Source organism: Mobula birostris, chromosome 6, assembly GCF_030028105.1.
Source record: "Mobula birostris isolate sMobBir1 chromosome 6, sMobBir1.hap1, whole genome shotgun sequence".
NCBI lineage: Eukaryota > Metazoa > Chordata > Chondrichthyes > Myliobatiformes > Myliobatidae > Mobula > Mobula birostris.
In genome coordinates, this window is record NC_092375.1 from 144,942,372 (window position 1) to 144,969,057 (window position 26,686).

General features: G+C 39.5%; 1 protein-coding gene across 5 annotated transcripts in view; it reads right to left on the bottom strand.

Moving 5' to 3' along the window:
- Positions 1–26,686, bottom strand: part of LOC140199430 (microtubule-associated protein 2-like) — a 316,902-nt gene that overhangs the window by 277,157 nt on the left and 13,059 nt on the right. For all 5 annotated transcript variants that reach the window (XM_072261524.1, XM_072261527.1, XM_072261526.1 and 2 more), the window contains exon 2: positions 1,772–1,854. The gene's annotated coding sequence lies outside the window, so the exon portion shown is untranslated. The remainder of the gene's footprint in view (positions 1–1,771; positions 1,855–26,686) is intronic.

Here is a 26,686-nt window from a genome sequence, read left to right on the forward strand (position 1 = left end):
AAATTGGATTAGTAAGTATGCAGATGATACTAAGATAGGTGGAGTTGTGGATGATGAGGTAGGTTTTCAAAACTTGCAGAGAGATTTAGGACAATTAGAAAAGTGGGCTAAAAGATGGCAGGTGGAGTTTAATGCTGAAAAATGTGAGGTGCTACATTTTGGTAGGACTAATCAAAATAGGACATACATGGTAAATGATAGGACATTAAAGAATGCCTTAGAACAGAGGGATCTAGGAATAATGGTGCATAGTTCCCTGAAGGTGGAATCTCATGTGGATAGTGTGGTGAAGAAAGCTTTTGGTTTGCTGGCCTTTATTAATCAGAGCATTGAGTGTAGGAGTTGGGACGTAATGTTGAATTTGTATAAGGCATTGGTAAGGCCAAATCTGGAGTATTGTGTACGGTTCTGGTCACCGAATTATAGAAAAGATGTCAATAAAATTGAGAGAGTACAGAGGAGGTTTACTAAAATGTTGTCTGGGTTTCAGCACCTAAGTTACAGAGAAAGGTTGAACAAGTTAGGTCTTTATTCTTTGGCGCGTAAAAGGTTGAAAGGAGACTTAATAGAGGTGTTTAAAGTTATGGGGGGGATTGATAGAGTTGACGTGGTTAGATTTTTTCCATTGAGAGTGGGGAAGATTCAAACAAGAGGGCATGAGTTGAGAATTAGAGGACAAAAGTTTAGGGGTAACATGAGGGGGAACTTCTTTACTCAGAGAGTGGTAGCTGTGTGGAATGAGCTTCCAGCAGAAGTGGTTGAGGCAGGTTCTATGCTGTCGTTTAAAGTTAAATTGGATAGATATATGGACAGGAAAGGAATGGAGGGTTATGGGCTGAGTGCAGATTGGTGGGAATAGGATAGGGTAAGAGTTCGGCACGGACTAGAAGGGCCGAGATGGCCTGTTTCCGTGCTGTAATTGTTGTATGGTTATATGGTTTTGTAGGTTCTTGAGGGCCTGGCAGGGTAAATGTTGTGAGACTTATTTCGGGGGCAGAATATGCAATGAGAATCTAAATCTGGGGTTGAGGAAGGTAATCTGAGAAAAAAAAGGGGTTGAACCTTAAGTCTGAGTTGAAGAGGAATTTCTTTTCTCAGACAGAAATGAATTTTGATATGTTCAATCCCAGAAAGCTGTGGAGGTTGTCAACTGGTGTACAGATGGATGAAAGAGTTCTTTTTTTCCCCAACAACAGTGGATATAATGACTTAGAGAATCAGCTAGGAAACTGGAGCTGAGACCAAAGATCAAATCTGCCATGATATGAATGGCAGAAGATGTTCAATAGGCAGTATGGCTTACTCCTGCTTCTACTTCATATACACTTACCAAAACAGATAATGTGTTGTTGGTTCTCTTTGGGTTCAAGCGAATGTCCACACTGTAGCTGCCATTCTTGTGCAGCTTTCTCCCTTTTCTCCCTCATCAATTGTTTAAACAACTGGTATGCCAGCAAAAAAAAGACTAAGATATAATCTGCCTCAAGGTTATTAGTGTAACTTCATACATCTATAGGGTAAAATATTCAACGTTTTACAGTACAAGAGCAGTCTGCATGACTAGAATCAAAACACTTTGCTTTGAAGACTCAAGTGCCTTTGTGACGTTGTTAAAATAAAGATAATGAATAAACTGTGTTTGTTTCATGACCTTTTGCTTTGCTCACTGATATTTTTCAGAAAATGCTTTAACTTGAAGTGCATCATACCCAAGTGTTGACCTTACCAATGCTACCCACATCTAAAGAAAATTTATTAAAAGAGTACTTGCTTCTAAAGAAAAGGTTCCCACGTTTTTCTTTCTTGTTGATGCAGCAGATCTTCAGAGTAGTTCTTTCGTTATGAAATGGTCACCTACAGTTTAAAAAAATACAGAATAAAACAAAGAAACAACGTATCCAACATGTAGAATTAAACTCAAAGCAGGGGCACACGATCCTTCTTGCGAGCACAAAATTGAAACCACCTTTACAGTTTTCTCTGTTGCATGTCCTCCTCCTCACACACAAAAATACAAGTTGGTGCAACCTTCCACTGATTCTATTACGGTTATTTTTCTATTAAGGAATTATTGGGTATGCCCTCAAGAAAATGAATCATCTTATACATGGAGACATATATATTTTGATAATAAATTTACTTTTAAACTTTGAAAACCAAACGTCTCCCAAGATTTTTTTCTCCACCTTAACCCAAAGTTACAATGTTTTTCTTAATTTATTCCCCATCTTCCTCTATAAGAAAATAAGACACAGAAGCAGGAGTAAGTTACTCAGATCATGGTTGGCATTTTTTAAGCCAGTGCCACCTGCTCACATTAACCTCATATTCCACAATTAATCTAAAATACTGGGTGAAGAAATTTTTCATTCCTGCCACGAAATGTCCAATATGAGACCATGATCCCCACAGGCAAGGAAAACATCAACTGCACATCTGCCCCATCAAGCTACTTAAAAACGCAATGAGATCACCTCCCATTCTACTGAACTCAAAAAGAGTATAGATCCTATTTAATTGCTTTTTATAAACAAAATACCACCTTCAATCTCACTATGGTTTCATACTACATCACTACACTTGCAGACAATTCTTCTTGCAATATAGGCCAACATATTACTTGCCATAGCTTTCAGTGACATACAGATCCTTCTGAATATTGACACCTTTCCTCATCATTTAGACCATGCCTTCCAAGTTCATCTTAGTTAGAGCTCCATGTATATATTCAGAAACCAGAATCCCATTACATTAAGCAAAGAAATTCCTTTACCAATCTCTCTATTGGCTTGTATTCTAAATGTTACTCAAATTCAAATAGACTCACATTCAAAAATCAATTGTAGTTAAGCAATGATGTGTATGTGGGGGGCAGAAATAGTAATTTATCCTTTGTTTTAACTTACTTGTAGCTCAGTTAATAGCACCAATCTGATTCTCAGGTATATCCTCGGACTAGAGTGAGGATGCGGAAGAGCTCGAGGCCTAGTGCCAGGCAAATAGTTTCTTCCTCAATGTCAACAAGACAAAGGAGATAGTTATCAGCTTCAGGAGAACTTGCACTGCTCACACCCCTCTTTACATCAGTGGCACAGCAGTTGCTACAATCAGTTTAAAATTCCTGGGAGTACACATCACGCAAGGTCCCAGAACACATTCTACACAATCAGGAAAGTTCACCAAAGCCTCTACTTTCTGAGGAGGCAGAACAGGACTGGACTGTGCACATCTAAGCTCATGTCATTCTACAGATGTGCAGCAGAGAGCATCCTAACAAGCTGCATCACTGCATGATATGGAAACTGCACTGCATTGGACAGGAAGACTCCACAATGGGTAGTCAAAACTGCTCAACACGCCACTGGCACCAGGCTACCCACCATCAAGAACACATATACAGAAAGATACCAGAAAAAGGCCAGTAACATCATGAAGAATCCCACCCACGCTGCTCTTGGACTGATTGTCCAATTCACATCAGCAAGGCTACATAGCAGCCACACCAAGACCAGACTCAAAACAGTTACTTTCCCCAAGCAGCAAGGCTGATCAACACGTCCACCCACTAACCAACCCCTTCACGCCTCCAACCTTCACAACTTTATCATTTCCTGTCAGTCACCTTATGTACAGACACTCCTGAGCCTTTATGGACATACAAGCTATCTTGCATATTTATATTTATTGTGTTTTTTAACTATTTTGTTTGTTATGGTGTATTTTTTGTACTGCATTGGAGCCAGAGTAACAATTATTTCATTCTCCTTTACACTTGTGTACTGAAAATGACATTAAACGATCTTGAATCTTGAATATCACTGTTAGTTGATTGTTAATGTGCTGTAGTAAAGTTCTTTAGTATTACAAGTATTGTTCTTTGCTTAACCAAACATGAATATCACTCTTTGTTGAGAAGTAGTTCTGATGAAAGGGCATTGCCCCAAAATATTAAATGTTTCCACTTCACAAGTGTTGTTTACACTACTAAGCAATTCCAGTGAATCTATTCTTGCCTTTAGTTATGCTTACTTAAGCACAAACATGCAAATCCTGAATGGCTGTTCTAGTGCCAAAGCAGAATTATAAGAAAAATCTGTAAAGTTTAGGTACTTCAGTCAGATGTCAGCTGAGCATTAACTTGACAGGAACACCTCTGCAGGCTTCAAACAAGAAGTGCTACTGGTTGATGCTCCAGTCTCATACTTCTAGCTTATTAAAGAAGTACTGAACATTGGGAGTTACCATTCCTCAGATGAAATGTTAAGGTGAGGCCCATCTTTTTCTCTCACTATGTGGAGTATAAATCACATGCCTTTATTCCAGAAGTAGCAAGCTCATCCAATCCAAACTGTGGAAACATAAATTGTCTGCAGAACAATACTCTGCAAGATAAATAAGGACACGTGAAAAATTATAATAAGTACAGTTTTATTGGGGATAATGTGATTTATATTAAAAAAATGTCAGGAGGTCTTCTGACAGAATGCTAAGGAAGAAAACAGATATTCAATGTGAAGTTCTAAATTCATGTAACGAGAACTTCAAAACTCAAACAGAAGGTATGAAAATTTATTTTCTCTGGCATATTTGCATTGCTAGTTTACTCTTCATTAACTAATAGGTCTCCCAACTACATAAATTGGTGGTGATCAAACACACAAAAATAACAATACTAACATTCCTTCAAGTCTATTTTTCAAATCCCTTACTTTAATTACGACACCAGTGGTGTCCATGTCTTCAACTGCCTTCCAAGCCCCTAGAGCATTTCTGGATTGCTACCCGTTTCCTCTTTTCTGATGCTCCTTAAAAATTTTAACCAAACCTTGGAAAATGTTTTTTTTTTAAATATACAGTGAGCTAGAGGAATTCACCAGGTTAGGCAGCAGTTATGGAAAGGAATAAACAGGCAATGTTTCAGCTGAGGGCCCTTCATCAGGATTGGAGAGGAAGGAGGAAGAGACCTTCAGGTGGCTGGGGGGGGGGTGGAAGAGGAAGGAGTACAAGCTAGAAGGAGGTAGGTGAAACCAGGTGGATGGGGGAGGTCCCGTCCCCTAAAACCCTCACCAATTTTTATAGATGCACCGTAGAAAGCATTCTTCTAGGGTGCATCACAACCTGGTATGGAAGTTGTCCTGTCCAAGGCTGCAAGAAGCTGCAGAAGATCGTGAACACAACCAGATCGTGAACACAACCCAATCGTCCTTGGACTCACTTTACACTGCACGCTGTCAGAGCAGTGCTGCCAGGATAATCAAGGAAATGACCCACCCAGCCAACACACTTTTTGTCCCTCTTCCCTCCGGGAGAAGGCTCAGGAGCTTGAAAAGTCATACGGCCAGATTTGGGAACAGCTTCTTTCCAACTGTGATAAGACTGCTGAATGGATCCTGACCCAGATCTGGGCCGTACCCTCCAAATATCCGGACCTGCCTCTCGGTTTTTTGGCACTACCTTACTTTCCCTTTTCTAGTTTCTATTTATGATTTATAATTTAAATTTTTAATATTTACTATGGATTTGTACTCCAGGGAGCGGGAAGCGCAGAATCAAAATCACTGTGATGATTGTACGCTCTAGTATCAATTGTTTGGCGACAATAAAGTAAAGTAAAAGTAAAGGGTGATTAAGGTGAGAAACTGAGAGGTGATACATGGAAAAGGTAAAGGGCTGAAGAAGAATGTCTAATAGGAGAGGACAGCATATCATGGGAGAAAGGGAAAGAGGAGGGGCACCAGAGGGTGGTGATAGGTTGGTGAAGTAAAGAGAAGAGGTAAGAAGAGAATCAGACTAGGGAATGAAAGAAGAGGGAAGGGGAGTGGGAAAATTACTAAAAGTTAAAGAAATCAACATTCATACCATCAGGTTGGAGGCTATCCAGAAAGAATATAAGGTGTTGCTCCTTCAACCTGAATATGGCCTCACTGTTGCAGGAGAGGAGTCAATGCACCAGTCCGAATAAGAACAGGCAGTGGAACAAAATAATTGACCACTGGGAAATCCAGTTGTTGCAGATGGAGTAAGGGCCCCATTCATCACAAAACATCACTTCCAGGTGAGGCACAACTTCAGCCTGAAATCTACTGGGGTTGTTTACTGCATCCGGAACTCCCAATGCAGCCTGCTCTACATTGGTGAAATCCAATGTAAGATCAGAGGAATTGCTTTGTAAAGCACCTTCACTCCATCTGCAACTTGGTGCCCCTCCTCCTTCCCTTTTTCCCATGTTCCACCTCCCAGCTTCCCACTTTATCCCTTATCACCCATCACCTACTAGGTTGTACTCCCCCACCCCTCCCCGCCGGCCCACCTCCTCCTTATCCTGGCTTCATCCTCCTTCCTTTCCAGTCCGGGAGAAGGAGCTTGGCCCAAAATATCGACTGTTTATTCCTTTCCATAGATGCTGCCTGACCTGCAGGATTCCATTTTGTATGTGTTACTTAGGATTTCCAGCATCCTCAGAATCTCTCATTTACCTTCTTACGCAGATCATTTTGTTTGATATTCTCTGAAACAGAGATATTTTAAGGGAATCACACAGATTTAAGTTATTACTGCAATTTCTCAAAGAAGATCATTTTCAATATCAGTTGTGAGAGTTATGGGGGAAAATCAATGAAAAGGCAGGATAAATAACAGGAAAAAGGAAGAAATGAACTGCAGAATAGTCCAGAAAGCAGTTAACAAGTGGACAAACACAAAGAAACTGAGCGGAACAGAACAGAAAAAGAGACATTAGTGCCAAAAAGAGATGCAAAGCCAAAATAAAAATAGAAACATAAATAGCAGAGTTAGAACTTGAGATTAAATATGTAATGGAGAATAATAATGTTCCAAGACTATACAAAATGCAGGTAACTTCAGAAGATGAGAATGATGATGAAATAATGGTGTATGCTCATCAATGTTAGATCATTAGAATTAGATCTAAATCCAAATCATTTAAATAAAGGCTAAAAAAAAATCATGAAAGTTATGAGAAGTTTCACAATGAGCTACTCTTTCAGAACAAAAAGCAAAATGCTGTTAGAACCTAGCCAGTCCAGCAGCATCTGTGGGAAGAGAAACCTTTTAACATTTCAGGTCAAAGCCATTGATTTTCTTCTTCTTCACGTGCCTTGCGCATTACACGCTTGGGCGATCATGGCTCTCCACATCAAACGATCCCTCGCAGCGTCAATGATATCTCGCACACTTGGATCTGTTAGTTCTTTCACAGTGTCCATATATTTTCTTCTTTGCCTTCCTCTACCATGTTTCCCAGGCATACGGCCTTGTAATGTAAGGCATTCTATTTCTCCCTTTCTGATGACATGGCCCAGGAATTTAAGTTTCCTCTCATTAAATGTTCTCATTAAAGATCTTTTTGTATGGGCATGTAGGAGCACTGTCTCATTAGTTACCCTATCGTTACATGATATTTTCAGCATTCTTCTAAGAAACCACATTTCTGTTGTTTCTAAGTTTCTTTGGAGTTCTGGCGTTATAGTCCACGTTTTGGAAGCATACAGCAAGATTGACCAGATGTAACATTTTAGTAGCCTAAGCCTTGTTGTCATAGAAATGTGTCTGTTGGTAAAAATGGGTTTCATTTTTTGGAAGTTGGTTTTGGCAATGGCAATTCTTCTTTTTATTTCTACCTTACTTCTAGCATCTTGTGATATAAAACTATGAAGGTAATTAAAGCTGGTCTTTTGTTCGATCTCTTGGTTACTGATGTACAATTGGCAGTTGGGAGTATCCTGCTGTTTTGATATTACCATACATTTCCTTTTTTTTTTTTTTTTTTTAACAGTTGATGGTTAGACCAAACTCTGCACTTAGAAACATAACATAGAAAATAGGTGCAGGAGTAGGCCATTCGGCCCTTTGAGCCTGCACTGCCATTCAGTATGATCATGGCTGATCATCCAACTCAGAACCCTGCTCCAGCCTTCCCTCCATACCCCCTGATCCCTTTAGCCACAAGGGCCATATCTAACTCCCTCTTAAATATAGCCAATGAACTGGCCTCAACTGTTTCCTGTGACAGAGAATTCCACAGATTTTGTCTAGGAGTGTAAGGGGTGTCTTCTTTTATGTTACTGTATATGTTAATCAAAATGGCTTCTTTGTTATGTTAAATGCTGAGGAGGTTCTCTCGCTGTAGTTTGTTTGGGTTATCTTATTGATAAGAGAGCAAATGACCCAATGGGTATCCATGTTATTCTTTTTTGGGATGATATTCTGTTTCATATGGCTGGGAAATGGTTTTTTTGGCGGGCTTTTGGAGGAGAGACCGGGAGTAAGATGGATGTGCTGGGAGCGCTCTGGTCAATCACTTTGGATGGTCCCGAGCTGCGAGTCGAGGGGGTCGGAGTGGATCACAGGGTGAAGAGAGAAGATCCCGAGCTCCAACTGTGTGCACTAAGAAACTGAACTTTGATAAGTCTGGCGCTTTTTTCATTCCCTTTTGTATTGTATCTCTATTAATCTCATAGTCCTAGTAATATATGTATATGTGTGTGTGTGTGTGTGTGTGTGTGTGTGTGTGTGTGTGTGTGTGTGTGTGTGTAATTTGTAAAATGTACATTGTGTGCTGGCTTATGATTGATGTTTGAGGTCGAATCAGGTGGCATTGTACAGCAACCGAAAGACATGGTTGGGCGGCGGACAGGGTTTCCCCTAGATAAATACGAGCCAATATAGCTGAGTGTTACAGAGGGTTTGTAGGTCTTCTGCAGCACTTGCTATTAGAGTGGTATCGTCTGCCTATCTTATATTGTTGATATTAACACCTCCAATTTTTATCCCATCTAGGTCTTCTATTTCTCTGAGAATTTAGATATTAAATAATTCCGGTGAGGCAACACATCTCTGTCTAACTCCTCTTTGAATTTTAGTCCAACTGCTTATATTATCATCAATTTTTACTGCTGCTGTTTGATTCCAATATAAATTTTGAAGCAGTTGTTGGTCCCTTCCATCTATGTTTAGTTTAGCGAGAATTTGAAATAATTTTTCATGTTGCACTTTGTCGAATGCTTTAGTGAAATCAATATAACATAAAAAGACATTTTGATATTTGCCCTTTCTGAAAGCATTTGTAGCATGAAAATTGTGTTCCTAGTTCCTCTATCCTCAATAAACCCATATTGCAGCTTAGAAGTTTCTGGCCTTAGCTTACTTTTAATTTGACTCAAAACAATTCTCAACAATATCTTTATTATGTGACTCATAAGACTGATTGTTCTATAATTTTTGCAGTCAATAGTTCCAGGAATTTTTGGCAGAGTTATAAATAATGATTTCAAGAGACCATCAGGCAATACACGAGACTCATATATGCCATTAAACAGTTCAAAAAGCACATCTATGCCCAGATCTTCTAGGGCTTGTATCATTTCCACTGAAATTTCATCAGGTCCAGTGGCTTTACCATGTTTCATGCTTTTCATTGCTTTAGCTATTTCTTCTTTGGTAATAGGTGGGCCAGAATTAGGGTGTAAATATCTGGGAGTTCCCTTCTATTATCTTCAAAAAGCTGCTCTAAATACTGAATCCACCTCTCACATACTTTATCTGGGCTTGTTAGTATGAATCTGTCTGCTGAACTTCTGCATCCCATAGAGGAGGTTTTCTTAATTCCAGTAATTTCCTTAATTTTCTTGTGCATTTCTTTGCTGTCATTAATATGACCTTCCACTTCATTGCATTTTTGATTCAGCCATTCTTCCTTTGCAATATTGCACAATTGTCTGGTCTGTCTGTCTAGCTCTCTGTATTGCACTTCATTATTCTTCACTAACCTTCTTTGTTCCATCAGATCTAAAATTTCTTGGGTTATCCACCCCTTGTTGGTGTGTTGGATTTCTTGTACTGGGATTATCTCCTCTGCTGATTGCTGTATAGCATATTTAAATCTGTCCCAAATAGGTGTCATTTCATTTTCGTTGAGGTGTTCTTCTACAGTTGTTTCGAATTGTAAGTATGCTATCATTTTTAAGTTCTCCCAACATATACTCCTTTCTCTTTTTTCCACGTTTCAGTTTCTTTAATGGTAGCTATTACTGTGATCTGAACCACAGTATTCTCCTGGGTAAGCTTTAGAATTTGTGATATTATTTCTAAAGCGCTCATTGATAGTAATGAAATCTGTTTGACTCCTTATTCTATCTCCAGGGCTAATCCAAGTACACAATCTACCTGGATGGTTTTTATACCAAGTATTGGTGATCACTTGGTTGTTTCTGACACACCAATCAGTAAACCTTTCTCCATTTTCATTTTTCTCCCCTAATCCAAAAGGTCCTATGATGTTATCAACCCTTTCCTGTCCAACTTTGGAGTTAACATCTCCCATGATTAGTTATCTATCCTGAGATTTACATTGCTCATAAGCACTGTCGAGATCTTTCTAAAACTTGTTGACATCCTCTTCATCGCATCATTTGTTGGCACATAGACTTGGATTATGCTAATGTTAAAAGAGTTACCCCTTAAGTTAACTAAAAGCAGCCGGTTGGATATTGCCCAATATTCCATAAGACATTTTGATACTTGTTTGTTTAAAATAATTCCAACTCCATACATATGCTGGTGACCTCCAGAATACATTATGAGAGAACTATTCTTAGTGAATTTGCCACTGTCGGTCCATCTAATTTCTGACAGGCTTAAGATATCAACTTCCAACCTTTTCACTTCATTTAATGTGTTGTCCAACTTTCCTTTCTGGTAAAGTGTATGGATGTTCCATGTTGCTACCCTTAGCCTTTCCCTATTGCTTACAGTCTCTGGATGACGGTCTGGTGTCACCTGCAGCATATGGCGACCCCTACCGAGCAAGGTGTTGTTCTGTTGGTTAGGATCAACCCCATTCACACTGTTGTCTGGTTTCCTTCTTTTGTTTCTTTCCACGATTGACTAGGCAGAAATCACAACAGTGGTTTGCCGTTGTCTTCTGTTGCCGCAGTGCTCATCTAACTAGAGCACTTGACCTCTACCCGTGTTCCCAATTGGGAATCATACACTAGACATCACCCAACCTTTGCTGTTGTAGTACAAAGACAATCCTCCACCAAAGCTTGGAATCCATCTCCGTGCTGCTGAAGACTTCAGTGATTTTAGGTGACACCACCACCATTTGTCTGCTTACTTTTCTGGCACCAAGCACTTGCCATAGATAGACCTCCTTCAGCGAGAGAGGGTGCACCCAGACCTAAGTCCTATGTAAAGGCGGAGTGGCCTTGGATGGTAGAAGCTAGATAATTGCTATTGGCATTTCCTGATACTTCGTCAGGACCCAACTGCCCCATACACCCGAGACACAGATCAGAGCTATTTAAAAATTTTTGGTGTTGATCAACAGAAGAGAACAGAAGAGGGAGATAGTGCCTCAACTTAACATCTCATCTGAGAAATATGACACAAAGTCAGTGCAAGGAAGATATTTGCTAAAAGAGATCAGAAATTTCTGCATTAGATAAATTACACTAATAACTATAATAAACCAAATGTAACTTTAAAAAACCCAAGTACAAGGTAAGTGTACTGCTATCCTTTTTTTGTGACCCTAAACTACAAAGAAACTATACCAGGTATACAAGACACATAACATACTCTCTTTCAATTACACTGTTACCTTAATAAACTGGAATGGAAATCATAACACAATGGACAATAAGAACAAAGAATGTTTTCCCATGATGTCAGAATAAAATACCAAACAAACTGCATGACTTTCCAAGAAACTAACTCAACAAGGCAATAATGATGGTTCGACAAAACGTTAAATAAGAAAAAATCTTCTTCCGCTTAATAATGGGAAAATATATTCCTATAATCAACAAATGGTTTGCAGACTTTGCTCAGTTCCAAGATATTCAACTCAAAATTTGATTTGAATCAAAATGGTTATTAGAAGATTCCCTTGTGTTACATTATTGCAATTGTTTCATTTTTATGTTGCCGAATAATTTGGGGGGGGAGGGTAAAAAATCAAGTTATCAACAACAGCAAATCATCTTTAATTAAGTAGAAGCATACTTACGGTCAGAACAGGAAAAAAAACACTGATTTAAAAGCTGAATATACAAATTCAGAAGTATTCCCAATAGTAAGATTTAACCAGTTTATGAGAATTGGACTAAGAAACTGAACATGCAAAACATAAAGGGTAGAAATTCTTTTAATTATTACAATAGAGTCAAGAAACATTAAAGATAGAAATGAGTTTGAGCAGAACACAATTAATACTCCAAGCAATTAACTCCGTCTAATTTACAAGGTAACAGAGGAGCAACTAGAAAAGCAACTCAAGCAAAATTAAGTTTTGCCAAGAGGATGGAAATCTTCGACAAGATTAAAAACGTAAAATAAATAAATCCTGAGGACTGACTGGCACTTATTCCAGAACTGAAAAAGACTTGCAATGTGATTCAAGATGCAATCATTGTGAGAAAACTATTCAACACTGGTGAGATTCTATTAGGCTGGAAACGGCCCAGTGTTGCTAACCTTATTGTGTGCTGAGAATACTGCCCCATGCATCAAATATCATTGCTGCATGTGATAATATAAATGATTATAAAGAGTACACAGGGAATACTTTCACAATTACAGTTTGGCAAATGAAATAAATATTGATTCAGCACTTAAGATGTTGACATTAAAAAAATAACTGTTTCAGACGAGTTGACATCACAGGGTAGTGCAATTTGGGAAGTGTTGTATGAAAGAATAATTTAAAATCAAAAGCTGTGGAAATTTGTGCGAAAACTTCAAAAAATTACTAAAATTGTCAGACAGGTAGGTAGAAAGAAAACGCTGGAAAAAGTATCAAGAAAGGGGAGCATCAAGCACATTCACTCAGATAATCAGTATTACTACAGCTCAGTTTGTGAATGACTCAAGTTTTGAAATTTCTCTGCTGAATAATCAAGTTTTCAGACAACACTACACTCAATATTGGGACTGCAACTCAGAAGACTAGGCCAACATTCTCAATGAATAAAGCTGAAGCAGACAAATAATGAAAAAGAAACAGAGAATAAATATACTGTATTTAAATATCCAGGTTCCAAGAGATATAAACAATATTCCAAATAGAATGAAAAAAATACATTGCAGTATGACATAAATAGGTAAGTCTATGGTTGCACCACACCTCTGCAAACATGTCCAGTTCTAGTTGCTGAGAATGAGAGAAATTTAAGACTTGGAAGCAGTTCATACCCAACACTGATCAGCATCAGATTACTTGACTGAAGAAAGACTTCCCAACATTTCAGCCTTAAAAGGAAGCAACCAAAAGATCTTGACCAAGAGGCAAAAGCAAAGTAATAAACACAGTGGACTTCTGAAATTAAAATATAAAGCACCAGAAATAGTGAAAAAGGTCAAGAAACATCTCCATGGAGAGAAGCAAAGTTAAAAATTCAGGGTAATGGTCGGATATTAGTGTTCTATTTCTCTCTCCACATACGCCACATCAACTGCATTTTCACTTAAATTGTGAATATGTGGGGTACAAAGAATATGGCTAAGATAAATTCCCAAAACCAAGCATTAACTTTGCCAAGTAGTTCACCATCAACATTTGCAGGCACCAATGATCAAAATGAGCAGATCGGAACCAGGGAATGAATGTTTAAGGTGGTGTTTAGGGTGCCAATTATATGGGGTTCGTTAACACGAGGAATTCTGCAGATGCTGGAAATTCAAGCAACACACATCAAAGTTGCTGGAGAACGCAGCAGGCCAGGCAGCATCTCTAGGAAGAGGTACAGTCGACGTTTCAGGTCGAGACCCTTCATCAGGACTAACTGAAGAAAGAGCTAGTAAGAGATTTAAAAGTGGGAGGGGGAGGGGGAGATCCAAAATGATAGGAGAAGACAGGAGGGGGAGGGATGGAGCCAAGAGCTGGACAGGTGATTGGCAAAAGGGGTATGAGAGGATCATGGGACAGGAGACCCAGGGAGAAGGAAAAGGGGGGGGGGGGACACAGAGGATGGGCAAGGGGCATAGTCAGAATGACAGAGGGAGAAAAAGGAGAGTGAGAGAAAGAATGTGTGTATATAAATAAGGGATGGGAGTACAAGGGGGAGGTGGGGCATTAGCGGAAGTTAGAGAAGTCAATGTTCATGCCATCAGGTTGGAGGCTACCCAGACGGAATATAAGGTGTTGTTCCTCCAACCTGAGTGTGGCTTCACCTTTACAGTAGAGGAGGCCATGGATAGACATGTCAGAACGGGAATGGGATGTGGAATTAAAATGTGTGGCCACTGGGAGATTCTGCTTTCTCTGGCGGACAGAGCGTAGGTGTTCAGCAAAACGATCTCCCAGTCTGCGGTTCATTGTTCTGATTGGTTTTGTCGAGGTTACACTGATTCAGGCAGTTGAAAGTAATCCCATACACTTCTCACTCACAAGGCACAAACCTTCATTTATCTAGTTCTATATTTTACTCTTCATTAAGTCCTCCCAATGTGAAGGATACGTTAGTTCTGGCACTTGATGTACAGGTAATTGTCAATTGATCTCTCCATGAAATTTGCCATTTAATTATGATCTGGGAAGCTCCTTCTTTCTTACAGTTTAAGATTACTTCCTTCAGCTTCAATGACAACAGTCGGTATATCATATTACATTTGTGCTTTTTTATTCCCCTTGCCATTTTAAATGGAAGTTTAGCTGCCTGTTTGTATAAGTCAGAAGCTAACACTGCTCTTTGACAACACAAGAGATTCTACAGATGCTGGAAATCCAGCACATCACACACACAAAATGCTGGAGAAAATCTACGGAAATCAATAAACAGTCAACGTTTTGTTTTGATCTTGTTTCTGAATTCTTTCCCCCTAGAATGTTGAAACCCCAAATACCGGTAACAAAAATATGCTGAAATTCCAACTAAGTGGCTTCCTTCTGTGTCTATTTTCCTGGTCTTCAGAGTGAATATTAAACCAATAGTGATCAAAGGGCAAGTGATTCAGATATTTCAGTTTTTAAACATTCTACATTACAGAAACACTTGTGGGAAACAGTTTTGAAGTGTTATATCAAACTGTATATTTCCAAGTTTAAGTTACAGAAGAATGTTAACAGATTACAGCTTTGGAATAATAAATACAGTACACTAATGTAATCATGAAGCACACAAGCTTAAAAAGCTTTCCTTACTGTTAAATATTTCAACTGCCATCTAGAAATAACACAACAACTTAAGAGAAATTCTCAAATTCAAAGCTGAAGGAGACCGGCTTTGAAGAACAGGAATCAATCTCTGCAAGATGGAGAAATGTTTACAAAAATGGATTTTACTCATTTCAAGATCAAGTTTAGTGTCATTCAATGATGCACATGTATACATCAAAACAAAACATTGTTCCTCTGGGGCCAAGGTGCCAAGCACAGTGTATAGTTACGATCCAGCACAAAGTATCACAAAATAATATCAGCACAGTCTCTGAGTAGCATGGTCTGAAGATTAACCGGTTGACAAAAAAGGCGAGGAGCATTTTTACGTCAGACAGTATAGGGTGCCACGGTCGCATAGTGGGTAGCACGATGCTACTACAGCTTGGGGTATCTGACTTCAGAGTTCAATTCCATTGTCATCTGTAAGGAATCACAAACAAGAGAAAATCTGCAGATGCTGGATATCCGAGCAACACACACAAAAAAATCTGGAGCAACTCAGCAGGCCAGGCAGCATCTATGGAAAAAAAGTACAGTCAATGTTTCAGGCCAAAACCCTTTGGCAGGACTGGAGAGAAAAAGCTGTCTATTACAAACCCATGGATTCTCACAGCTACCAGGACTATACCTCACCCCACCCTGTTACTTGAAAAACCATCGTGTCCTTCTCTTAATTCCTCCATCTTCATCACATCTGCTCTCAGGATGAGGCTTTTCATTCTAGAATGAAGGCGATGTCCTCCTTTTTCAAAGAAAGGGGCTTCCTGTCCTCCACCATCAACACTGCCCTCAACCGCATCTCTTCCGTTTCATGTATGACAGATCTTACTTCATCTTTCCGCCACCTCTTGTCCTCACCTACCACCCAACCAGCCTCTGTGGCCATCATATAATTCTCCGAAACTTCCGTCACCTCTAACGGGATCCCACCACCAGACACACCTTTCCCTCCCCTCCTCCCACTTTCTGCTTTCCGCAGGGATCGCTCCCTATGCAACTCCCTTGTCCATTCATCCCTCCCCGCTGATCTCCCTCCTGGCACTCACCCTTGCAAGCGGAACAAGTGCTACACCTTCCCCTACACCTCCTCCCTCACAACCTTTCAGGGCCCTAAACAGTCCTTCCAGGTGAGGGGACACTTCACCCCTGAGTCTACTGGGGTCATTTATTGTGTTTGGTGCTCCTGATGTGGCCTTCTGTACATCGGTAAGACCAGATGTAGATTTGGAGACCGCTTCGCCAAGCATCTATGCTCTGTCCGCTAAAACAAATGAAATCTCACAGTGGTCACCCATATTAATTTCACTTCCCATATGTCCACCCATGGCCTCCTCCACTGTCGTGATGAGGCCACGCTTAGGTTGGAGGAATAACACCTTATATTCCGTTTGGGTAGCCTCCAACCTGATGGTGCGAACAGCGATTTCTCTAACTTCCAGTAATGCTCCCCACCACTCCCCTTCATTTCCCATCTCCTTTTCGTTTTTCACCTCATCTCCTTGCCTGCTCACCACCTCCCTCTGGTGCTCTATCCCACTTTTTCTTTCTTCCATAGCATTCTGTCTCCTTCAGCAATCAACCTCCCAGCTCTTTACTTCATTCCTCCCCCTCCAGGTTCACCTTTCACCTAGTGTTACTCTCTCCCCTCCCTCACCTTTTAAATCTACTCCTCAGATTTTTCCCCTCTAGTCCTGCCACAGGGCTTCAGCCCAAAAAGTCGAATGCATTTTCGTCCATAGGTGCTACCTGGCCTGCTGAGTTCCTCCAGCATTGTGCGTGTGTCATCTGTAAGGAGTTTGTACACCTTCCCCGTGGAATACATGGGCTTCCTCCCACAGTTCAAAGACATACCAGTTAATAGGTTAATTGGTCATTGTAAATTGTCCTATGATTAGGCTAGGTTTAAATCAATGGGCTGTTGGCGAAGCATTTGAAAGGGCCGAAAGAATCTATTCTGTGCAGTTTCTCCAAGTAATATTACTGGCACTATTATAATAAAACAGGCAGAAGTATAAATATGTAAACAACCGCAATAAAAGACAAAAAGTGACCAGCGCAGGATGAGTGTGTATTTGTAAGTTAGGGAGTAGAGTGGGAAGCAGAGCATTCAAACAAGGTAAACATAGACAGCATAGACATAGACAAAGTATTGAATTTATTCCAAATAAATGGACTGAAGTCCAAGCTTTCAGAACAGTCGACTGGTGTTGAGGAACCTCAGGATCAATTACTTGCACATCTAGTTTTCACTGCAATAATCTATCTCTTTGTAGTATGAAAATTAGCCATGGGCATTTTCTGCTTTAGAATCCTAGGGAGATACAGCACAGAAACAGATCTTCCAGCCAATCAAATCTGTGCCAACCAACAGCCACCCATTTAGATTAATTCAATTTTTTTTTATTCCCCACATTCCAATCAGATATCCCACAGTTCTAACAGATCTGTACATTAAGACAAGTTACAGTAACACATTAATGTCTACGAGATCTTGAAGGAACCCACTAGGTCTCTACCTGCTTCAAAATGGTTACCTACCTCAACAACTACCACTTGGTGGCGTTTACACCGCCCCACAGTGAAGAGCTTCGAGCAGTTCTTTGCTCAAATCAACTCCTGTCACAGTAAGGCCCTGGACTCGCTTCAAAGTGCCTAGCAGCACAATATATATACAGTAGATGCTACCTTGCTGATTCTGCACCCTGCTCTGAACCACCTAAACAACCAGAATATGTCTGTCAAGTTGTTGCTCACTAACCATAGAGCTCAGCGTTCAACAGCATCATCCCCTCAAAACATCATCCTGCTCCGAGCCCCGGGCCTCTGCACCTCCCTCTGCGACCAGATATTCGACTTCCTCACTGGGAGGCTACAATGAATATGGAATGAAAATCTCATCTCCTCCTTACTGACTAGCAACACAGATGCACCTCAGGGCTGTATGCTTAGCCCCCACATTATTCCCTCTATACAAATAACGGCATGGCCAAACATGACCCCAATGCCATCTACAAGGTCACTGATGACACCACTGCCATTGGCAGAATCACGGACAACGATGAGGTGCTATACAGAAGTGCAAATGGATAGCTTTTGTGAAACTTTATAGCTCAGCATCAGCAAAACCAAGGAAATGATTGTGAAATTTTGGAAGGGGAGGTCAGACAAACAGATTGCAGTCCTCATTGAAGGGTCTGCAGTAGAAAAGATGAGCAACTTTAAGTTCTTGGCTGTCAACATCTCAGAGATCTATCCTGGGCCTAGCACACACATGAAGTCATCATGCCAGTGTCTCTACTTTCTTAGAAATTTAAGGAGATTCATCCCAGCCAGTTCCGTCATGGTTACAGCTCTTCCCATTATCAAGCTGATGTCTCAGGAAGGCAGCATCTACCATCTGGGACCACCACCATCCAGGTCATGTCCATTTCTTGATGCTACCATCAGGCAAGAGGTATAGGATCCTAATAACCCACATCTGCTTCCCCTCTGCCATCAGGTTCTTGAACTGGCCTGAAAAACTCCAACATGACTTCAGGTTGTATTTGTTTTTCCTCTCTAAACTTGTGCTTGTCATAAAATTGTACACAAGTTACACAACAAAATGAACATTACGTTAATTTATGTTAACATGTTTGTAGTACATTGTGCTGTTGCAACAAAAAGCTAATTTTATGCATCAATATTTGTGGATGCAAGCCTCTGATAATAAACTTGAATTTGAAACCTGAAACCCATGCAGTCACAGGGATAATGTGCAAACTCCATACAGAAGTATCTGAAGAACCTGTGTCATTGGATCTGTGAGGCAACAGTTCTTTTAACTGTGACAATGTGCGACCCCCATACTTTGTTTATCCAATGCTTTGTTTCTGAAAAAAATGCACGTAAGTATTGTTCCATTCAATTAAAGAGCAAGTTATATTTATGTTTCTTCACAACAAAAACAACATTCATAAATTAGTGTCCCATTTTCTACACAATATCAGGAAAGCAATCCAATTGTAAATTCGGAACATTATACATAAACACATCTCTTCTTGGTTACACAAACCATAAATCTTCCTGGATGCAAGCAGTTCATCAATAGTCTTAAAATATCATGCAATGCGGTCTCAGAAATAAACAGTATGCTTATTTAGTTAGATGGCTTTATCAACAGTACCATGAATCAGCACTTACCAATAAATTGCTCACCTAAGCCCTGCTTGAGCATCACTAGGGCCATCTAGCTCAAGGTTTTCTCAGAACCTTGGCTCCAGAGCTGAATTCTATGGGCACAAATTGATTACCCATGGCGTCAAGCCCTATTAAGCTGATCAAAAGGCATCAAGGAAAAACATTCCACCAACTGGTGTCATATCTCAGACAAAAGGAGATAATTGTGGTTGGTGCAGCTCAGTTGACAGCGGAACATAACTGGAGTTCCTCAAGGCAATAATCTCAATCATCTTCAACTGCTTCAGCTGCAATGACCTTCCTTCAACCTAAGTGAAATTGCTTGCTGATGATTATACAATGCTCAACTACATTCACAACTCCCCAGCAAATGTCCTACTTGCAGCATTACTTGGATATTATTCAGCACAAGCGGATATGTGGCAAGTAACATTTGCACCAAAAGACCAGGCACTGACAATCTCCAACCAGAGTAAATCTGGACAATCTAGCCTTCACATGCATGGCAACAGCACTGCAGAATCCCCATCATAATGACTCAAGGGAATAGAAGCAAATCAACTACTTCAGTACTGTTGGCAGATTGGAGGATCGGTATTCTGCAGCAACTGACATTCCAAATTCTTTCCACGTTCTACAAGAAGTGCAATGGAATACTCTCCACTTCCATGAATGAATGTAGCTTCAAAAACACTCAGGAAGTGCAACACATTCAGAACAATAAAGAAAAACCACAATTGACAGGCATCCCATCCACTACTCTAATAGTAAGCGTACTATCCATAAAATCCACTGCAATTACTCCTCTAGTCTACTCTGAAAACATCTCCAACATTAAAAACCTCTGCTGTCGAGGAAGGGAGGCAGTAGGGACATAGGATGCACCTCCAGGTCTTCCCCAAAGCTTTAAAACATCACGAACTGGAAATATTGCACCATTTTTTCCAACACCATTGGGCTCAAGTCTCCCTAGCAAACAACAAAGAGGATCTTCACCAGAAGAACTATTGCATTTTGACATGTTGACTCAGCAACACCTTATGTCAAGGTAAATTCAGGATCAGCAAGACATGCTGAACTTGCCAGCAATGTTCACAGTCCAAAGCTATATTTAAAAGAGCAGATCAGGCACTACGGGAATAGAAACTGTTAAAAGTTTCAGGTCAAAGACCCTTTGCCAGACACAGGTCTTCCAAATGAAATGCTAACTCTCTCACTTGCCACAAATGTGGCTTGACCTTCTGAGTCTTTCCAACATTTTTTGTTTTTATTTTTTATTTCCGGTATCTGCAGCTTATTTTTGTTTTGAATTTAGGGAAGTATAGACAAGCATGAGAAAAAGAATGGAACAGTAAAAATGAGGAAAGATATTAACCAAGTTTCTCTGGTTGTGAGTAATTTGATAACCCTATATTTCCCTTCCTCATATTATTTGATATGAAAGTGTTAATTCTAAAGGAATACAAAACAGAAAAAAGGTCATTATGTCAAGTAAAAGCAGTCATTTAATTATTCATACAACATAAATCAGCATTCCAAATCAAGCGCATGCACTGAATTGGCACAACATGGAAAATGGGCATTAACCAGCAGAGTTCAAAATAGCACTAAGCAAATGCCTGGTACAGAGACAATAACCAGCTTAAGACAGCAGAAAGGGATTTGGATTCTTGAGAAACAATTCACTCAAGGCCTCAAAACTGGCATTCCTTTTTAATTGTACGTTCCGTTGGATTTCAATCAGGAAATGGCATCTGGAGGAGCAGCCATTTACTACTTCCTTTCCCTAGTCACTACAAGGTGCCACTCTCCAATGCAATCATCAGTAGAGGTTTGCATGTTAACGTATGCTCATGGCAAGTGGCAGACTACAACCGCCTCAGCATTATTGATTAACATCCCTCAAGCTGAGCAGCCACTGCCAGATGCTGAGCACATGCTGGTCACTGAACACAGTACTGTAAATCCCAAATTACTAACAGCACAACCAGATATCAAAAACAAACAAACTCCATCTTATTGAGAACCGCATCCAGTAGCCTAATAACCCCTACTCCCATCTGCAAACTCCTGCTCTACAACGTGAATCAATTGTCAAGGTGAGGAAGAGAGGAGGTTAAGAAAAGAGTATCAATATATACATTGGCCAAGAATACAGATCTAACGTTATATTGCCTCTGGATATGCAGTGGATTCCAGTTAATTGCGTCACAAGGAGACCAGTACATTTTGGCCCAATTAAGCAGCTGCTCCAATTAGCCGAAGTTTCCTGGAAATAGTTCAAAAAGGTATTTTTAAAAAAGCTACCATTTAACTGAGTAACAAATGAAATACAGAACACGTAAAAACACTATCAATACTATTACAGTACTATAAAACTGTGTATTGGTTCCTAATAGTTATCAGTGGAGGAATTTATCCAGTATACGCCGCTGCGATCTTTTGATTGACTGTAAACAAAAAATCATTGTAGGCAGACACATAGTGTAGATAACAGACTACTTTCATACAATGCTTTTAACAATTGCAACTTCCAAATGTTTCCTTTCATTGTGGTATTCAAGGTGATTGTTGATATCTTCAAATTTCATAGTTTCTAACATGTTGGAGTAGTGAAATCATTTCATTTTCACTCATGGCTGTTTCTGGCATCTCCAAGTCTGAAGGCTTGAAACCATAGGGAGCAAAGCAGATCCGAATTTTCTTTGTTTACTTCTTGCCAACCAGCGACAAAAAAAAAATCACTGCTTTTTGAACACAAGCATGCTCAACTGATGCCATTTAAAAACTATTCATTCTAAGTATGGTACAGTGTCTAATGGCCATACAAGTGCACATGACTGATGCTATTTGGAAACTGTTCAGCAACAGTCTCCTGTCCCAATTAAATTACATAGTGTCCCAAATAAATGAAGGGACTCCTGCTATTTTCTCAACTTAGTTTTTGTTTTCTTTAAAGAGTTGTCCTAAATAAGTGGCTGCACCAATCCATTGTATTAACATTCAGTCCAGTATAAATTAAGAATAAAAGTTCACATCCTGTTTATCTTTCTATTTTGGTTGCTTAGCTTTACTGAGTGCTGCACAAGAGTGGATGCTAGCTATGATATTACCATAAAAATTAATAACTCAAGAAAAGTGAATCATGCTGTTCCACTGCTGAGTATTACCAAGCAGCACAGCTAAGATTTAGTGAAGTGGAACCGTCACAGACTGAAAACAAATAAAGCAAACAATAACAGATTTTAAATTAACAAGTAAATACAAATGATCGCTTTATCTATCATCAATGCTGATTCCTTCTACTAGAGATTGGTAACACAATAATAAACAAGCATGGTCCTACTTTCATTTTATCAATCGCTTGCCAAATGTTATCTTTAATTCACTGATTTAAATGTTGTCTTTTGAAAACAGCATCCTGTATAAAACACAATGCATCCAACAGTTACACTAATTTTCTAGATTGGTAATTTATTCCTTTTAAATAATCCACAATTATATTTTTAAAACAGATCTAAATGCAAAGAAAAGTCATAGATTGAAAGTTTAAGTGTAATTGTGTCCTTTGAAAGCCATTCAGCAAAATCCCAATTTCCTAGATTCAATCAATGAACTAGAAAAGCAGCTGCTCGAATTAGATGCAATAATCTTACTACTGTTGATTACTACGCAATCTTACTACGCAATTGCGTCTACTGTTGTAACGATATGTTATAATTATGTGGTTTTTGTTAGTTTTTCAGTCTTGGTCTGTCCTGTCCTGTGTTTCTGTGATATCACACCGGAGGAATATAGTATCATTTCTTAATGCATGCATTACTAAATGACAATAAAAGAGGACTGCGTGTCCTCATAATCTAATCAACTGTCCATTCCACCTCCAGAGCAAATATCTACTGTGCATCACAACACTAGATGTAAAATTGCCTGAACTTCAGACTTTTGTTTTAAAAGGCACTTAGGATCCAAGGCAAGCTAGCTAACTGGATTCAAAACTGGCTTGCTGATAAGAGACAAATGATAGCGGTGCTTGGAGGTCAATCTATGACTAACGGGTATAAAGCAGGGATCAGTGCTGGGACCCTTGTAGTTTGTGACGACATATTAGCAATTTTAGTGTGAATGTAGGACATAGACTAATAACTTGGAGAATGACACAAACATTGGTGCTGCTGTAGATAGCAAAGAATTATGGCTGAGGCTACAGCAGATCAGACGCAAAGTTGGGTACAGCACTTAGAAATAGAATGCAATCCCAACAAGTGCAAGGTGATACATCTCAGGAAGACAAGTAGGGCCGGGCCATAAGCAACGAATGGCAAGGCATCAAGGAATTAGTCCATCACGTCCACTACATACAGGTCAACATTTCTGCCCATTAATACTCATCCTTTTTGCCCACAAGAGGTCTATATCCTTCTGCATCTTGCCTATTTTAGTGCCTATCTACAACTCCTAAACATAGTCATTCTATCTGACTCTATTACCTCCTCTGGTAGTAAGTTCCAAATATCAATCACTCCGTGTTTAAGAAATACTTTCCTCTCAAATTCCATGCAAAACTCCTTCCCCTCACCTTTTTGTACATCTTGTCTTGGGAAGGTAGTGGTGAGCAGCCATCTTGAAATGCAGTGGTTCTCCAGCTAAAGGCCCTCTCTGTGTGGGTATGGAGATTTAACTCCAATGGCAGTCATATGTTCTGGTTAGGATCCCATATGGATTTTGGGGGATGCCAGTCAAGTGAGATTCTTTGTTCTGAACTGTATTGAGCATCTTGAAACTTTTTAAAACGATACTCATTGAGGAAAGCGGAGACTACTCCATTGCACTTTTAAAAAGCTTTGTAGAATGCGTAAAGAAAATTAACAGACCTATGGGTCGAGATTCATTGTTCTCTAAAAGTGGCATCACAGATCAACAGTGTGCTGAAGGAAGCATATGGCAGGTTTCTTTTCATAAGTAAGCAATATATACAAGACATAGTTTATAATGTGCAACTTTAAAAAAATGCTGGGCAGACCTCCCTTGAAGACCGTTCAAAGCTGATGTCTTGTTATAGAAAGGATGAGTGTTTGCTGGAGAAAATGCAAAGAGGATTTGCCAGGATATTGCCCAAATAAGACATTAGGTCTAAGGTATGTAGTAACTTCAAAGGGGATCCTGTCGATCTGTGAGGTAGGAATTTATATCACACACATACAGATTGACATCTGTAAATTGCCAGAGGAAGTAGTGGAATTAGCTACAATCAATATGTCTAAGAGACATTCAGACAGCACTCCAATTGCCAAGGCATGAAAGGTTATAGACCTAGTGTCGGCAAATGGGATTATTGTAGATGCACAAAAAGATCAGCACGAGTGTGGTGAGCTGAAGGTCCCACTTCTGTACTATCTGACTCTGTTCTAGTCTTGGCCACATCTGGTTCTCATGCAAACACTAGTAGTTTATGAAATTGAGAATGTGCATATTTCTACAGAGCTACAAATGAATCAACGTTACATTTTTTCTCCTATGATACTACCCACTATACAATCAAATATAGTACCTAAAACTGCCCGGTGCAAATCTCATCAGAGTCTGTATTTGGAAGGTACTTTACCATGACCTGATATGAGTGGAACAAAAATATAACACTTGAATGATAATTACAAAATTTACCATTTGGATTGCCTGAATGCTCATGTCATCAACCAAAACTTAAACCAAAGATGCATTTAACCATTTAAATATCTTTTGTCAGATTAAAAAAAAACAAATGAGGCTAACATTATGCCAGTTTAACTGGCTTTCCAATGACTTTTAAGTATTTTATGAGCTATGTTGATTAAGTATAACTTTGGTCCCTAGATTTTAAAAGTCAAATGTTCCCTGGCAGAATCTTGATGACTCAGAGGGCGCTGCAACAATAGGCAAGGCAGAGATGGATATAGATCTAGTGTAGGCAGACAAAATGAGTGTAGATGGGCGAAAAGGTTGAGAAGCATGAGGTGGGCCAAAGGGCTTATTTCTTGCTGTATGACTCATGACAAATAACCATGTTCAATATGCACATAATCAGGACCAGTCATAGACATTTTGACTAAAAACATCATTATTATTGTATTTTATCAAGATTATCACAGGTAGATCACTAAATGACACGTAAACAATAAAATTATTTGCAGAAGAGAGAACAATTAATGATCCAATTATCTTAGATTTAGTTGCTCCAATGCACCTCTATGTGGCTGAGGAACAACAGTGAAAGCCACTCTTTGCAAAGTTGCTTTCAGAAAGGATCATAATCTACCTAAGCATGCAAGACAAATTTTTAAACAGTAACGTTAAACATACCTTTATATAGTACTAATGCTATATCTAGTACTTGATAACTTGGAATGTACACAGCTGAAGAAAATATTTGGCTTTAAATGAACATGTTAAGGGTATTCTACAGAGGAAAAAATAAATTTCCAGAGCCATGTAATACACAAAAAAATGCACATTCCACATGAACATTGCAATGCTGAAACTGGCAATTATAAAGGAAAACATATTATGTTAGTTTTCCATTCTTTTGAAAGCAAACTTAGATCTATCCAAACAAGATTATTAAGAACATAAGACGTAGGAGCCGAATTAGGCCATTCAGCCCTAGAGTCTGCTCTGCCATTCCATCATGGCAGATTTATTACTCCTCTCAATCCCATTCACCTGCCTTCTCTCTTTAACTTTTTTGACCCTGACTAATCAGAAACCTATAAACCCCCATTTTAAATATACTCAATGATTTGACCTCCACAGACATCCGTGGCAATGAATTTCACAGATTCACTACACTCTGGATAAAGAAATTCCTTCTTACTTCCATTCTAAATGGACATCCCTCTGTTCTAAAGCTGTGCCCTCTGGTCCTAGACTTGCTCACTATAGGAAACTTCCTCTCCACCTCCACTCTATCTGGGCTTTCCAATATTCGATACTTTTCAATAGATTCCCCTCATTCTTCCAAACTCCAGTGAGAATAGGCCCAGAGCTAAACTCTCATCAAACGTTACTCTTTTCATTCCTGGAATCAATCTCGTGAACCTCATCTGGAAACTTTCCAATGCCAAGCACATCTTTTTGTAGATAAGAAGCCCAAAACTGCTCACAATACTTCGAGTGCAATCTGATCAATGCCTTTTTAAAGCCTCAACATTATATTCTACTCCTCTCAAAATAAATGCTAATATTGCATTTGCCTTCCTTACCACCGACTCGACCTACATGCTAAACTTTAGGGAATCTGACACAAGGATTCCCAAGTCTCTTTGCACCTTTGATTTCTGAATTTTTTCC